This window comes from Euwallacea fornicatus, chromosome 10, assembly GCF_040115645.1.
Source record: "Euwallacea fornicatus isolate EFF26 chromosome 10, ASM4011564v1, whole genome shotgun sequence".
NCBI classification, from domain to species: Eukaryota; Metazoa; Arthropoda; class Insecta; order Coleoptera; family Curculionidae; genus Euwallacea; species Euwallacea fornicatus.
In genome coordinates, this window is record NC_089550.1 from 4,191,861 (window position 1) to 4,208,001 (window position 16,141).

General features: G+C 39.7%; 1 long non-coding RNA gene across 1 annotated transcript; it reads right to left on the minus strand.

Annotated features, from left to right (window-relative positions):
- Positions 1 to 8,765: 8,765 nt before the first annotated feature.
- LOC136341633 (uncharacterized) lies at positions 8,766 to 9,662 on the minus strand. Its single transcript, XR_010732520.1, has 3 exons — positions 9,574 to 9,662; positions 9,260 to 9,505; positions 8,766 to 9,205 (listed from the first exon to the last, which is right to left on the minus strand). It is a non-coding gene; the product is annotated as an uncharacterized lncRNA (long non-coding RNA).
- Positions 9,663 to 16,141: the final 6,479 nt, after the last annotated feature.

Sequence of the window (16,141 nt, forward strand, 5' to 3'; positions counted from 1 at the left end):
TCTCAATTTGAAACCTACAATTTTTGCCAATTTTGAAATAACGACCAGATTAATGTAATTCATCCAGTATATGCTACACCTTAAAATTCTCACTAGAACCTTTCCAGGCCAAAGAATTATATTTTTCGGTAAATCCAGCATCTTTTTACCATCTTGTTGTGATGTACCTATACCCCATTATATTTTGTAACCCTCAGCTCAATTCAGAAACTTTTTCAAGTTTATTTTATGAGAGAAGTTTTTATGAGGCAATGTAATATGCGTTTTTGTATCAATTTAGTTCGAATTTTCGCTTCCACTTGGATTCAGGAGGCTGGAAAATGAGTAAAATATGGCAAGACTATCGCCAATCTGTTTGAGATTTTTCATGTGCAGGAAGCTGCTCTGGGCACTGAAGTTCTCTGATCTTCGATCTCAGTTTTTCCGGCGCCGTTGTTTTAGTACCACTTTCAAAATTGGAAAAGCGATCTTGTGATACAACGCGCATTAAGCCCAATTAATTTAGAGTATATTTCAGTGCAATTGGTAAGCGAATCTCGAAGTTATCAGGGCTCAAGTGGAAAAGATTAAAAACTGCTAATAGTTGCCAGGCATGAAAAGTTTAAGACGCCCTTATTTTTGTGAGGCTTTGAAAATACTCCAAATAGGTATTAATTACGGTTTGCAGAGTTCATCCAGAAGGTTGTTTTTAGATATCTTTGACCCTTCAATGCCTAAATCCGCGTAAAACAACAAAAAACAGAATTGTATCATTATTTGTTTAATTTATTTCGTATTATTGTTCAAAAATGCAAAAATCATGTTTTGCAAATTTTTATTATTTTTGAGATAAGTATTTGAAAAAGGGGCACTTACCGGTACTGTCAGGAATTAAAAAATTTAAAGCTGAATATTTAAACTGAATAAAATACATACTTTTCACTAAAAATTAAATAACGCAAACTAAAATTCCTACGCCAAAACATATTGTCAAATAGAGTAAAAATTTACAGGAGACTCAACTAACCAGAAATTCACAAACGTGATACAAGCCACACAGCACAATTTTTGTACTAATCAGAATGATAGATAGAAATATGAGTTCACGCATGCGCACCAGTCCTGGCGATACGTCGTATTTTCAAGTACTAAAATGCAAAGCGGTCGAAATATGTTCAAATTACAAAGTTCGAAAATTACCGTAAGACTTTTCAAGGTAAATTGCTCCACGGATTCCAGAGATGTTAACGCTAACGCAGTTTTTAAAGTTTCAAAAATAGATATTTGTTCCCTATTTGAAATTTCTTCGGCCTAAACGCCTGAGACTAGTACTCCGTGTGACAAAAAATCTAGAATGCTCGCAGCCAGGCCCGACCTTAGCCAGTCTAAAGTCCTGGGCCAACCGACAACCAGGAACTTACGACATTTTGTGAACACTTTTAACACTCCTTGCTTAATTTAGGAACGTTTTCAACTGTATTCGCTGAGAAACACAGCTTTTATGCGAGAGTGTGGCATACATTTTTTGCGCTAGTTCAGCTCGAATTTCTGAAAATTCATACGCCTTGAATTGCAAAAGCTGGAGAATTAGTCAAACGACCGTCAATTCCTTTCGGGTATCTCACACGCAGGAGGTCGAGCTTTGTCCTGGGATTTTGCGGTCTGACTACGGCCCTGTCTGCATTTCTGCCATAACCGTGCAATAAGTGCCCCATTGGGGTTTAAGTGCTGACAATCATCGGTTTCCGGCGCAGAATGTAGGAAATTGTACCGACAATGATGTCTGCTTTTGATCGGAATAATTTTGATCTATTATGAAGACCGATGTGATTTGAATGTCCCTTTCATTCAAGCGCTATTTATTTACGGCACGGTGCACGGCTTGGGTGCTTCGACAGTATATTTCCTAAATTGCTCGCCCATTGTCGGTCTGGATGACCCAAGGCAGAGTTGGAGCAAGACAAATTGTTGGACGTTAGGGCCTGTGCAAATTCCAAAATGCCAGGTGTTGCGAGGAAAGTTCCATATATTTCGTAACAAATTGCTTCCGCCCGCCATGTGATCCCCTATGCTCGATACCAGGGGTCGGATCTGATAACAATACCTGAGTTTCGAGGGAAAAAGCCGCAAAGTCATGAGGTGGCAATAAACTTTGGACCTACAGTCCTAAACCCCCTATTAAACAACAACTTAAAAAAAGCAATAATACAGTCGTCCTAAAAATGTAAATGGCCACTCTCCTCGGTCGGAAAATAACCTTTCGTGTATGGCGGCGAACGCATACACCATTTCAGTAATTTCGTGTTTTCTTCTGGCTGGTTTCAAATAACAGTTATTTGAAATGTTTTTCGTTTCGTGTTTATATCAGCGACCGCAACGATTCCACAGAACCTCAACTGGAATCCGCACGAAACGTATTTTTCAGTTGAAGAAGTTTTACTCGGCACAAATGCAAGAGAACAATGTGCCCGTTGTAATTTGAAACGAAATGAGAGGACATGTGCATGGGTTTCGTTAAAGTATTGCCTTGCCTCGGATACCGACATTAAAAAGGACACTCCACAAAATTTAGCCACTCCTACACACGATTTTCGCCTTTTTGTTTTCTCGCAGGGTTTCTTATAGTGGCGGCACCAGTGCAGGATAAGATAAAATTACGTTTTGATAGGGCAAAGGTGGGACTTCTAAGAGTCCATTTTTCTAAACCTTCATGGCGACGGACTGAAAGCATCTTGGGGATATCAGTCATCTCCCGCCCGTCAGAAGCCAATGGGGCGCAATGGGGAAAATACTTCAAAAATATTACACTTTCTTACAAGTTTGATATAAATACCTCAAATTGTTTTCGAGATTTTTCACTTTAAAAGAACTCATCTCGCATCACAATAATGGAACATCTAGGTTTAACAATTCATGCATATTATACAGGCCCATCGAAGACTTTCCCTGCAAGCGCAGCTGCCGGGGAACCGGCCTTGGCGATCAAAGCCTGAGGCAAATAAAATTTGTAAACTCTAAATAAATATTTACAGCATAAAAGTGATTGTCAATCCACATTGGTTCATGAACATATAGCGCCACTAGGGCCAAAAACAGCACTTTCCACACGACAGCTTGTCCGAGTCCAAGGCAGACTGCACGGTGTCTTGCGAGTGTGACAAGTGTTTTTTCCACATGTTTCACATTATACTTTTTCATCGAGTGCAGAAACTATGAAGGGTTACTTTCTGTAATAACCTGAATTAATCGAAAAATGTCATTGATGATTTAATATGAATGAAAGATAATAGAAATTAAAGCTGGGAATTTACTCGAAAACTAATTTTCTGTTATATGTAGTGTGTTTAATTGTGTACGATTGAATATGTCGAAATAACATTATGAACATTTTATATGGATGGGAAATGTTAATGTACTATCGGAATAGAGTAGAGATAAACTACCGAATTGACTATTACGCGACTGCACCTCTACCTTTTTGTATTTCGACTGCCTGTTCCCCAATCTTTCCATCTTCCTTCTCTGGAGACTTCCCAGTTCAAAAAGAGGGTTTCCGGATACCAGGCCCTTTAGTAGCGATGGTAGTAGTAACCCCATTCAACAATGCCTCCTTCCTAGACGGCTTTGTCGGTTTGTCGGTCATTTTATTGCTACCTCTCATGCTACAATACTTACAAACTAGTAAATCTCCGACACATACATACATATATGCATGATATTGATAACAGTCAGGGAGTTTGACCATATATACCATATGCCAGCATGATAATGATCGCAGCATTAAACGTAGCTTCTTGTTCAGTAAGTATGGACAACAGATGCTCGAACAAGAGGTCAACATAAAAAAAACTGTAAATTGTAACAAACACGACATAGAGCATTAACAACACAGAAATGAAAAGCACTGAGAGTGAAGTTTGGCAGATTGCCACCAAGAGCGTTTGTCCCGTGCCTCAGTAAAGGGTGAATATTATTCTCTCTCCAATTTGCGTTAGGTATGGGTCGGTCAGCCGACTTTCGACTAAATACCAAATTTTAAAATCTAGGTACTAGTTTTCGTCAAAAAACACTGTCAGGCCAGCTATTAGGATCAAAATGCAATTATCTTCCATAAAAAAAACTAAACGTTTATAACCAAATTAGACCATTAGGAACTTACAAAAAGACTTCGATTGTTCTTATCTGACCCGGAGGTCCTAGTCGTTCCGTTTGCATTAGGAGATCCCAGCCATCCAGGTCCTGCCGGGGAACCCGCGTAGGTTAAACGTCGTTTTTGCGAGTTTTAAGTTTAGTTTGGATTAATTTTAGTTTTTAGCTCCATTTCCAGTTAAACCTGGCTTTTGTAAATTAGGCAGCATCGACCCTATTCAGGATAAACCTCAAAAATCCTTTAACCGGATAGAAATATTAGCTGGATGAAGTGCCAGTTCCACCTTCTTCTCGGAGTAGTTTTAAAACTGTTAATATACGTTTCGGGTTCGTCGTGATTTATATGAAAGTCTTAGCAGAAGTATATATATATATATAACTATGTATGTGTGTGTGTGTGTGTGTGTGTGTGTGTGTGTGTGTGTGTGTGTGTGTGTGTGTGTGTGTGTGTGTGTGTGTGTGTGTGTGTGTGTGTGTGTGTGTGTGTGTGTGTGTGTGTGTGTGTGTGTGTGTGTGTGTGTGTGTGTGTGTGTGTGTGTGTGTGTGTGTGTATGTGTGTGTGTGTGTGTGTGTTGTATTTTCGGCGAATTTTCTATTCAAAGTTAAGTGCGATTCGCTACCCTGCGCAGCAACCCTTTTGGTGGTAAATCAAACTTAAGTTTATGTGAGTCAGTTGATTTTCGACTAAACAGCAAGTTGTAAAATCAACGTATTATTCCTCTCCAAACAATGGCAGGCCATCTATTATGTTCAAAATGCAATTACTTTCTATTCCAGTCCCTAAACCTTAATAACTTTGGCCGTATTTTCGCCTTGTTGGACGCACTAATAAATCTAGCTGTAGCTGGCTGCGTACCCCGACCGACCGACCGACCCATCAAAGGCTGGCAAAGCAAGAAGCTTAGTGAATAAAATAATAATTGTAAAAAAGGCCTGCAAGGCCATCATTACAATAGTAAATTATACGGAGATATGAATAGGCCCTGCAGGAAGCCGCACGGTCGTATCGGAAAGCGAAAGAAAAGAATTTAACGATCGCCTAAAATACGCCTGTCTATGGCGGGCACAATGGACGTGAATTATAGTGCTTTCCTGGCGCTCCTCGAACTTTTATGGTGGTTTTTGAAGCCCCATGGTTCGCTTGGTGCCGACGAAAAAGGAATTCCCTTCGGTTTACGGCACACCCCCCGCAATACGTCCGAAACCGCAATGGTGATTGTATTAATTAGCGAGTGTCGATTTTCATAGCGACAACAGCTGGCTTCCAATCCAAAGTACTTAAGCAAATCAAAAACCCATTTCAAACTCATTTGCTTTGTCAAGGAGGAATTTGGGACTCACATGCACACACGAACATATCTCAATAACAACATTAGCCGAAAATAAAAAGTAGGTAGACCGGCAATTATACAACCAGCCAAAATGGTCGGCTCATCATAGAAAATTTAAAATGGGGCCTTCAAGTGGGAAAATTACGGTTTGCATTTGACACGGAGCACCGGCCTAACTAGCTCTGTAATTAGAGACCGGATGTCATACAGCGAACAAAAATACTACTGTGCTGGTAATTAAACATTAAACAAGATAATAGTGGGACATTAGCGTTGTTTGGAACGCCATACGGCACCAGATAACGATATAACCGAGCCAACGAACTAGTTTGGAAAAGCGACAAGCGGTAGTTGCTAAAGTTCTTTCAGCACAATTTCATCACGACCTTAGAATTTATTGAGGGATGAATCACCACAAATGCAAACCGACGTTTCGATTTTTCACGACCATCGTCAATCTGGTTGTTTTCTGCGGGCGCCATCTTGGACTTTCACATTTTTGGGATAAACTTTTTTCCAGGTCGCTCATTCAGTTGGCAGCAAAATACGTTCTTGAACGAAAGGCAATCGAGATGCTTGTGTCAGAAAGTTATTACGCTTCGCAGTACCTGCCTATTGAAGAGGGCGAGGTTGGGCCACGGCCCCGAGTGGCAGACCGGGAAGGATCTGCCGCCCTGGGCCGAATTATTGGTCGACGGATTTTCTTGAGGGTAGGGGGGCCGTGAATGAACATTTCGTCCATGACGCCAGACTTACTATGCCCTGAATGGTACCATTGGGAGATGTTAACGAATATTATAAAAATACGAGGATAGTCCCAGAAGTATTCGACTTAACACTTAGAAAAAAAGAAAATGTTACATTATGTATTTCTTAGTATAGTCTCCTTTGAGATTGATACACTTTATTAGCGATATTCTATAGTTTCCATACCTTGTATATAGTAAGAAGCTTTGAATGTTTCAAAATAAGCATGAATTCCACCTCTTCATTATTGATAAATCTCTTCTCCTCAATCCATTCTTTCAAGTTTGGAGGTAGAAAATAATCTGAGGAGGCTAAATCCGGCGAATAGGGCGGGTGAGAAAAAAGTTCGAAACAAAGTTGATCGATTTTGGTCATCGCGATGATGAAAGTGTGGGCTGGTGCGTTGTTTTGATGAGATAAAACTTTCTTTTCGCCAAATGCGGTCGCTTTTTTCTAGTTTCTTCGCTCAAACGTTGCAATAAATTTGTATAATATTCTGCGTTTATTTTTTTTTCTTTAGAGAGATAGTAAAATCAATTATGTCACATGCATGCTAAGAAACTGACGCCATCAACTTTCCTGCGGATGAAACGGTTTTCGCTTTCTTTGAATTCACGGATTTATTGCTACGAAACTTTCCGAAACGCTCCCTTGAAGCGTCCTCACAGCGCTGTTTTTGTTAAATTGTGAGTAATTGCGGCACCTTTCTTGCACACAGCTTTCTCATATCCAATTGTTTGGTAAAAATGTGAGGTACAGTAATTTTATATATGCCTATCTTCCAGTGCATTTTTGTGAATTTTCACAACTTCTGGAGTGCTCAGATCTGGAGCGTCATTTGGTTCACCATTACGTAGTCCGTCTTGGCAGCTTGAACGACCAAGTTTAAACTCTGCTCTCAACAATTTATAGTTGTTAACGTACGATCAGATGCCCCTAAAGTAGAATTTAACTCCGCTTTGATGACGAAGCCCATGAATGAAAATATTGAGTCACGTATTGATGACCTATTTATCCATGTTCACAAAATCTCTTAAAACGTTCAGTAAAAATGGCTCCAAAACAAATAAAAATCAACGTAACACTCTCGAACTTTGAATATAAGCCTTTTAAGGTTAGATCTTTGTAATAGAAATAAGTTTTTACCAGAAAAATCGTCACCTATATGTCAAGCCGGGTACTTCGAGGCTTACCCTCGTAAGTTGAAAATGGAATGTTACAAATACTCAAAAGTAATTGGAATTGTTCTTTTAGAATAAACTCTCCTGGATTATACAGATAGTTCAGAAAGTACTGGTAAATAGGATATGCTTGACTTTTCCAGTCGAAGATTTTTTTTTTACGGGTAGGGGCGGTGATCAAAAATTTCGCCTAGGGTGCCAGACTTGCTGGCGCCAGCCCTTTTCTTGACATTGAAAACCCCAGATTTTCTAGTCTCCTGTTGATTTTAACATCAAGCGGCTTTTCACGGAAAACGTGAATCTAAGCCACACCCATATGCTTTACGTATCTATGTCATTCGTTAAAACTCATGAAAAAGCATTTTTTATCTGCATGCAAATTATAAGGTGACATGACATAAATAAACCACTAAATACTTGAATCGTACAAAATCATCAAATTTCGCTGTAAGTAATGGTACGTGCAGGTATACACAACTATCAGTTTGAAGAGAAAACTTGTGTGGTTTCATTCAAAACATGAAAACTTATATTTGTCTAATTTTATTGGGGCACCCTGTATAACTCAGAAAAGTTTCAAAATGTGCACAACGCAAAGACTAAATAGATGCATCTGGGAAATTTCACTAAAACCATTGCGTTTAGAAGAGTTTTGCTGTCTTTTTAAGTTCTACAAATCATCTTGTACATTGACTTTAGCTTGATCGTCCTCGCCGCCTATTATTAGTACCGGCTTTATCGGGAGCGAGGTTGGGCGGCGGCCTCTCCTGGTGGGGGGGATTTCACTTGGGGGTGAGGAGAGGATGATTAAAAATTTCGCCCATGGCGCCAGACTTGCTAAAGCCGGCCCAGACGCTTCGCATCGAAGTGTGTAAGTTAGTTCGAAAACACCTACAGCGGTGCTCAGAAAAGCAACAACCACCTCAAAATTAGTTTACATCCTTTCACAGAAATTTAGCAGAGTTTGATGTATTTTCTAAGTCGAAAAGGTCTGTACACAGGCCAAATCGGAATGAGGTGCGTCAAAGGGCACCAGGTAACGATATAACGAAGCCGAGTCGGTGAACTAGTTTGTAAAAGTGGCCAGCGGTAGTTTCTAAAAAAAAATTCTTCAAGCGACTTTTACCAGGACATTAGTATTCATTGAGGGGAGAATTATGAAAAATACATGAATACAAAATGTCACATTTCGCCTTATAACAACTACAGTTGGCCACTAAAAGGAAAGTTAAGCCGAACGTAATTAAAACGACTTTGGGTGGTCTGTGCGAAGCAATATATTTCAGCCAATTAGCAATGTGATTTAAGTTCCCATCCAGCGAATGGGATTTAAAAATTCAGTGAATTCTTTGTTAGGTTCGCCCTAGGGATTACGGATTTGCGTGTTATGGCATTTAGTGGATGAATGTTAATGTGCAATCCCACAGAAAATTAAAGTCGGACATTCGAAGTGAGATAACGTGGGGTTTATAGGAACGCGAAGTGGTTAGAGATCTCTAGAACTAAATTATTCACATTTAATTATTTGGTTGAATCTGATGTGAATCACCTCGTTCTCACGGCTTTCGACATGATTTAAATCGGGGGGTGTACCGGGTTCGGTGCAGTCCGTAAGAAACAGTTTTACATGCAAGATAAATATATCCCGTTCATAAATTAAATGTGTCGCGGTGGCCTTGAAATCGTTATTTTCGAAGCAGGGTGATCGAGCATGTGGAGGGAATTTTTCGAAGCGGATTTGATTACCTATAAAGACTGTCTCAGATCCAACTTTCTGCAGCAAGTAGTCCTATAATGGCTTTTACATTTGCCAACAGCCTATAACGGAGATAAATTAACAGCAGTCCTGTTAGAAATAGTTTCAGTCCATACAAAGCATCAAGTGATTAGGAAATAAATTCAATGCGAGAGCAGTTTTGAGTATGGAACATTTACTGCATTTCAAACATGCAAACACCGTCGGGTTTTGATCGGCGGACTCCGGCTGACCAGCTCGGTATCGGAGTGTAGTTGTAAGGGAGTTCTTTCCTTCAAGGAGGTGAACTGTTTCCCACTCTGCTTGCGGTTAGCTTTTCCACATGTACCATGAAAGAACTGGCTAGATACGGGACGCTATCTCTGAAATTGACAGGCGAAAAGCGTTACTATAATTATTGTCTCGCTTATTTTTTTGATCGATCATTTACCTGTCACTTGCGTCTGGTAAAACACCGGACTTTTAGGTTACACTGTCATTCAAGTGTCAGATCAATGACATACACGTCCTAACCATAAATTACGACATCAGAACGTTGCCTGACCTGATTAACAACCTGATAAGTCATTTATTGTAATTTGAATAACAGTGGCAAAAAGAACGTACGACTAGGATCACTGAAAATAAAAATATCGCGTTGAGACTTTTGAGATAGGGATTTCAACAATGACATTTCATGTTCAACTGGTTATCCAGGGGTATACATTTATGGATGATCATCTTAGACATCGTCCCAAGGTTAGAAACAGCTGTCGAAATAAGCAGATATTAAATTAGGTTAGTGAGGTGCTTTAATTAGTTAGATTGGTCATCACACGTGAGTCCGAAAACGGTCGCGATAACGGCCATTTTTCCTTTAAACTCAGATGGTGGTTGGAGAATTTGAGCGGCACAACCTCCCTCTTCGTGAAAAACTCGCTGAAGGGATGGAACTCATACACAAACTTCATCAAGTATACATTAGTTAATCCTCAAGGGAAACCCAATCAAAACCACCGCGCCATGCAAGTGGAAATCCGGTTCTGGTAATAAAATAGACGACGATGAAGGGGACACAAGGGGGGCTTCGGCCTCCCTTTATACGGGTTTCCGCAGCAGCGAGGGACTGAAATTGACAGCCCAATTAAAAGATAAACTTTGCCGATAAAAATTTTATTGCATTGTTTTTTTGCATACGAAAGTTTTCCGAACGCAAACGTTATAACAATGCTGTTGGGAACAGAGAGTGAGCTGACGTGAATAGCTTTTGATTACTCGGGAGTTCTGCGAATGAAAAACTGTTTGGTAACGAGTTTTGTTTCGCTGACAGATGACGCAATTCGCTGGAACAACATGTTATCGAAGTTATTAAAATGGTCGACGACCGGTGTTGGGTAAATGCGAAGTTGTAGCAACGCTAGAAATTTGTATTGTATTAGACGTGAGCACAACTTTCGCATTATACAGCGTGGCCAAGATAAAGATGTCGGAATCTCGTGAATGGTGATAGATACGGACTTGGTCAAGTCGCAGAAGCTGCTCCCTTGAATGCGAATTTTTTCTCTCATTTTACCAAGGCTGTATCTCTTACCGTCCACAAGATTCCCATGCTGGACATTCTTATCTTGGACTTACTGTAGAGTTCAATTTTCCTTCGAATTTTTCGATGAGGTATCGAAGTTTGCGCCGCGAATCTTCTCCCTTGAATACGTAACTTCTCCCTCATCTAACCAAGTCTCTTACTGTTTACGAGATTCCCATACTGGACATCCTTATCTTGGACGCGCTCTATTGCGAAAATTTCAGTTTTATTTGCACCACATTTGGTTACACAATTTCTCGCCTAGGACTCCTTGTTTCCAGAACATCTTTATATGGAAAGTTTGTCAATTTTCATCAGAGAAATTTCTTGGCCTTCACTGCATCATTGAACGCGCCGCAGCCTACGATGTCCCAGCTCCATTTTGTCCTTAGTTTCGCTATAAACTTGGGATTTAGTGCGTAGAGGCACGTTTCTGCTCTATCTGTAACGGGATATTCGATATCTAAATGTGCGATATTTGTGTGCGATCTTTATAGTCGTGATCGATTTTACATCACACGTGGTAAAGCTATGAGGAAATATCGAACACTTCAAAGTGCTCCCCTAATTGATTGTGGACTGGTGGTTGGAGTGAGCTCCTTAGTTTTTTTCATTTGCGAAGAACGACTCGGTATTTTTTTAGCTGATAAAATTCTCTACCCTCCTCTAATCTAAATGGTATGTCCGTACCTCGGGCAAACTATATGCCATCCATTCTGGCGGCTAAGGACATTTGCCATGATCCCATGTTTTGGAAAGGAATTTTAAATATTTGCTATGATGAGGCTATGAGAAAGTAATTTGCATCGTCTTTAAGGCCAGGTTGTTGAGTCATAGCATTGGTTAGGTTCTACGAACCTCGACCCTCTTTTTACGTCGGTCTTCCGTTAGCGTCTTTGCTTATATTCGGTGCAGGCTAAGCTTAAACCACGATTCTCATTCGCCTTATTGTCAAAAATGGATGTTTTCCATCTGTTAGACTCCAACACCCACCAAGTCTCCATCTGCGTTTGCACTATCTTGTTTTCAATCAACTCTTAGAGCACATACAGGACTCTTGCATGAAGAACACGACTATAATTATCAAGAGTGCATCCCACCAAATTAATTACTTCCCTTAAAGCATTAATTGAAAAGTAAGGTTCCCCATCCTAGGCACCGCAGGCGGTACCGGTAATAATTATAATTTTTCGTAAAGCCATTCTCAAAGAAGGCCAGAAAGCACCTATTACACCAAAGCGTGCTGTTTTTAAGTATTGTATGCGGCCATATCTTCCGAACTATTTATCTGATGTTGCGTACTGCTTTAATAATAGTGCTTTGGAGGCAGTTGGGAAAGCTGTTCTTCGCCGAAACAGCCATTTAAAAGAAGAAACGATTTTAACAATGAAGCACCGCACTTAAGTGCATGTAATTGTACCGGATGTATGCGAAGTTAAATGCTTTGGGTACCGCGTATATGGAGCTACAGATGGCTGATAAAATGTTAAGTGCGGCTGATTGAATATCAATGTTCTCTTCTATTGCCGGTTTTTCGATTTGTTTGATGTGATAACAACTGCATATGCCGCAGTGGCGGTTCAGTCAATCCCGTTTATCAATTGATTCTCAAAATGTGAAGAATTAGGAACAATTTGGAAAAGGGGATATGTTTCAAGGTGATATCAGGGGATAAGATTTACTGCATGAATGGAACAAAACTTAACGTTTCCACTATTACTGAGCCGCTGATTCATAACGTTGTAAAAATATTTCTTATTCTACTAGGCACTTTATAGAACCTACGCTAAAAGCTTAACAGTTCTGCGATTCTTAAACTAAAGATGCCGAACGAATCATCCCACCTTCATGGTTGCAATTTTCCGGACTTTAGTCCTAAAGAATTTTTTTGCATACCTGAACCATCAAACACCCCAAATATTTGCTATTCTCAAAGAATATCATCTGCAGCTGTTCTGATTGACTTAACCCAACTGCAGCTGTCCCATTGATTACAAAAATAACTTTAAAAAATAATTCAATACACCATCACCATTTGAGGAAGCTGATCCGTACTGCACTCACGTTACATTTTTGCGCTTTGTATTGTTCGACGAAGGGCCGCCTGCAATGACAAAACTCGTATAAAGAACCCTTTTATCTCACCAAATCAACCGTTACACAAAATTGAAAACTTGAGGGCATATTGCGACAAAGGGACCCATATTTTCTCGAAAACGTGGTATCGCATATCGGAAGATTTATCCTTTCGATAAATATTAGATTAGCTCTTGTCGTTTAATCCGGTCTGGTTCCGACAGGGTCGGAATTGGGATGTGGATGGTGTGAATGTGACAGGAGGTGCAGGGTTTGATGGATGTGATTCCTTTGTAGTTTGCAGTTTTCAGTAATGTACAGCGAACATTGTGTGGAGTGTGATGTGAATAGAGATAAAGCTCGTGCAAAGATAGAGAAAAACAGTTGCGTGGAAGTTTTTTTAATTTAACTTAAAATGATATTTGAGTATCCGGAAAGTGTGCAGATAGTTCTCGGCAGTCATACTGCAATGTTCAGTGCACAGGGGTTTGTATAGAAAATAAGACAAACTTTCGAGTCATGATTGATGTGCCATAAACTGATCTCTATAAATGTAAATCATGGATGTTAAGAGCATCTAAAACGTGCTCAATACTACTCAAATTGTCAACATGAATAAAAACGCTACCTGTTACCTACATCAATGACATCGACATTGTATGAGAGTAATAAGGACCGATTTTTCACTCAAGCGATTTGGCTCATTTTCTATCTTTTAAGAAATTATGGTCTACAGCTATTTCTAGTTAAAATATACTTTATTTAGTGAAATCAACAAAATCCTTATGTGAACTAGGACCCTAAAACTCTACAAAATCATCCAACGACGAATGTTATTATGGATTAATTTTAACTGGAAATATAGTGCAACTCCAACCCTGCACTTGTGTGTGAGGCCCTATTTCCAATTAAAAGAAAAACAGCAGACACAACATCGTCATTAAACTTAATTTATTATCTGCGCCATTGACCTGGAGAGCTACTGTGCTCTTCGTGCCGAAATCGGAAATCTCAACTGGATTATCGTTTATCAGCCACGGCAACCGAACTTTCACGATTGCTTGAACGAATGAACTGTTAATAACTATCACGACTGTCCGCAGCCACCTTCGACAAATATTCCAAGAATTTGACTTCAATCCATTTTACACCACCAATCAGACGCTGGAGGCCTTTCGATGCGACTTTGTTTTAAAAATTTTGACCTACTTGATTTCCAGAACTGCCTGAGGAATTCACTTCGGCTCGTATGTTTGAAGCTAATTAAGTGCTTTAATCTAACTTGCAAACGTGGCATAAAAGTTACTTTTTGGATTTTAATTAAATGAAGTAAGGTGAATTACGACAGGGAAATGAAAAAGGATGAGTTCAGATTTGTTTTTGTGGGCAGAAATTCCCACCTTTCAACATTAACTTGTGCATTAGAAATATATGAAACGCTCGCAATGTTTCGCGGCCTATTTGTCATCATTACAGTGAGTCATCAACTGAGGACATTTCCAGATATATGGTCATGAAAGTGCATTCGGACAGATCGCGCATTAGAAATGTTGAGGAATTTAATACTCCCTTGATTGGAAAGTGGCTTTTGAACGAGTAGGCTCATAACACTGTTGTTTTTAGGAGTTTCGAGGGATAAAATCCAAAGCTTTTGTGGCAAATCCTAAATTAACATGGATATGATTTCATGAGATACAAAATATTTCCGAGAGGAAAACTGACTTACTTGAACACAAAGGCCTCGAATAAAAAAATGATTTACGAAGCCCCGACCGGTAGGGAAACCATTGCTCGTAACTTTACCCACGTCCAAAACGGGCCATTCACCTATTCATTCCCCGACACAACACTAATTCCATTTCTAACGAAACGAATTCTGAAAAGGTTCCTTATCAAAATTCATCCATCAGTCCAGATTAAAAGTTCCAACACAAAAAACTCGTATGACGTATCGTAAATACGGGAGTTCTCCGAAACTCCGTGGCCTCATTGTCCGACACCCCACGGCCCCAACAAATTCAAATTTGACAATGAGGGCCTTCATAATAGTCTTAGCCGAGACCTAATCACGACAAGCCACTTTAGTCTTTACAAAATTTTACTAAGGGTTCTCCGGCGAAAAGGGCTCTTTGAAAAGAGAACATGAGGGGAGAGATCTCCGATACATTGTTTTGGTTTGGCTGGCTGGTGCGATATGTGATACCGCCCGAAGGGCCGGGGGGATTTTCTTGGACTTCTGGGACGTCGCTTGGCCCTTCTCATGACCTTTCGCGTTATTAATGGTTGTCCATCATTTGGACCGCGTTTAAATGGGCAGTGTCATTAAAAAGAAATATGATATGCTTTAATGGCTGCTAAGACCAGGTAAAAAGGTCTTGGATACATATGGTATAGTGGTTGGATTATAGCTGGGGTGAGGAGACGACGGAGAAATCTCTCTTCTGGGAACAATTATCACCGAAGTTAAGATTGAAAGGAAAAAATTAAACAAACATTTACGCTGCTCTTTCCAATGTCCGTCCATACGCAATTATTGGTAAAAGTTAAACATATTTTAGCCATCAGAGCCAACACAACGGAAATTTAACCCGCTGGAAACGCCTCTCCTCTCTTGTACAACGAGTGTTTACTCTAAGCAAATCCATTAAAGATGTTCTCCATCCGCTTTCTATTGCTTTTCCATGTAATTTCAAACGCTACATTACGTCGAAGTCTTGTCTTTTATCCTCTCCTAGTATTTAATAGATTGAATTACCCAGGAACGCAAATTGCTCAGCTAAAGTTTACTGCCTGTACAGATGAGACGATAAATTTGAATACCTTGTAGATTAGCGTAGGCGCGAGAGATTCGGCTGAAAGTTAGCCGGTTAAATCGGTGATGCATTACTGTGATTTAATAATCCTTAACGATGCTAATAAAGTGAAAATCAATGCGGGATTGTATTTTAAAAGAGCGGGAGTTAAAAAGAAAAATAATGAAAGAAAGTGAAAGCGAGAGGAAGTGCTATGCGAGAGGAGTAGGGTTTTAGGTTTCTTCCTAAAGGGTGCGCGTGTCTGGCTCATAGGAATTTCAACAGCTTCAAAAAATAGGGTTTCATTGGGGCAAAATTTGCAAAAATTTAATGAAATTTTGACAAAAGGTTTACATTGTTGCTCGGCTTATTTGGCGAGGTAATTTAGAATGATTAACGCTTGATCATCGTAACTTCTCCGTTTCTGCAACGTGGCGATGTTACATTTTGAAATCCGATGTGTCGATTTTCGACAAACCTCAGCAAACTTCGATATGTTTTGGATATGAGAAAACATATTTTGATATGATATGTTTTTGATACCAACAAAGGTAATGGTGATTATGGAA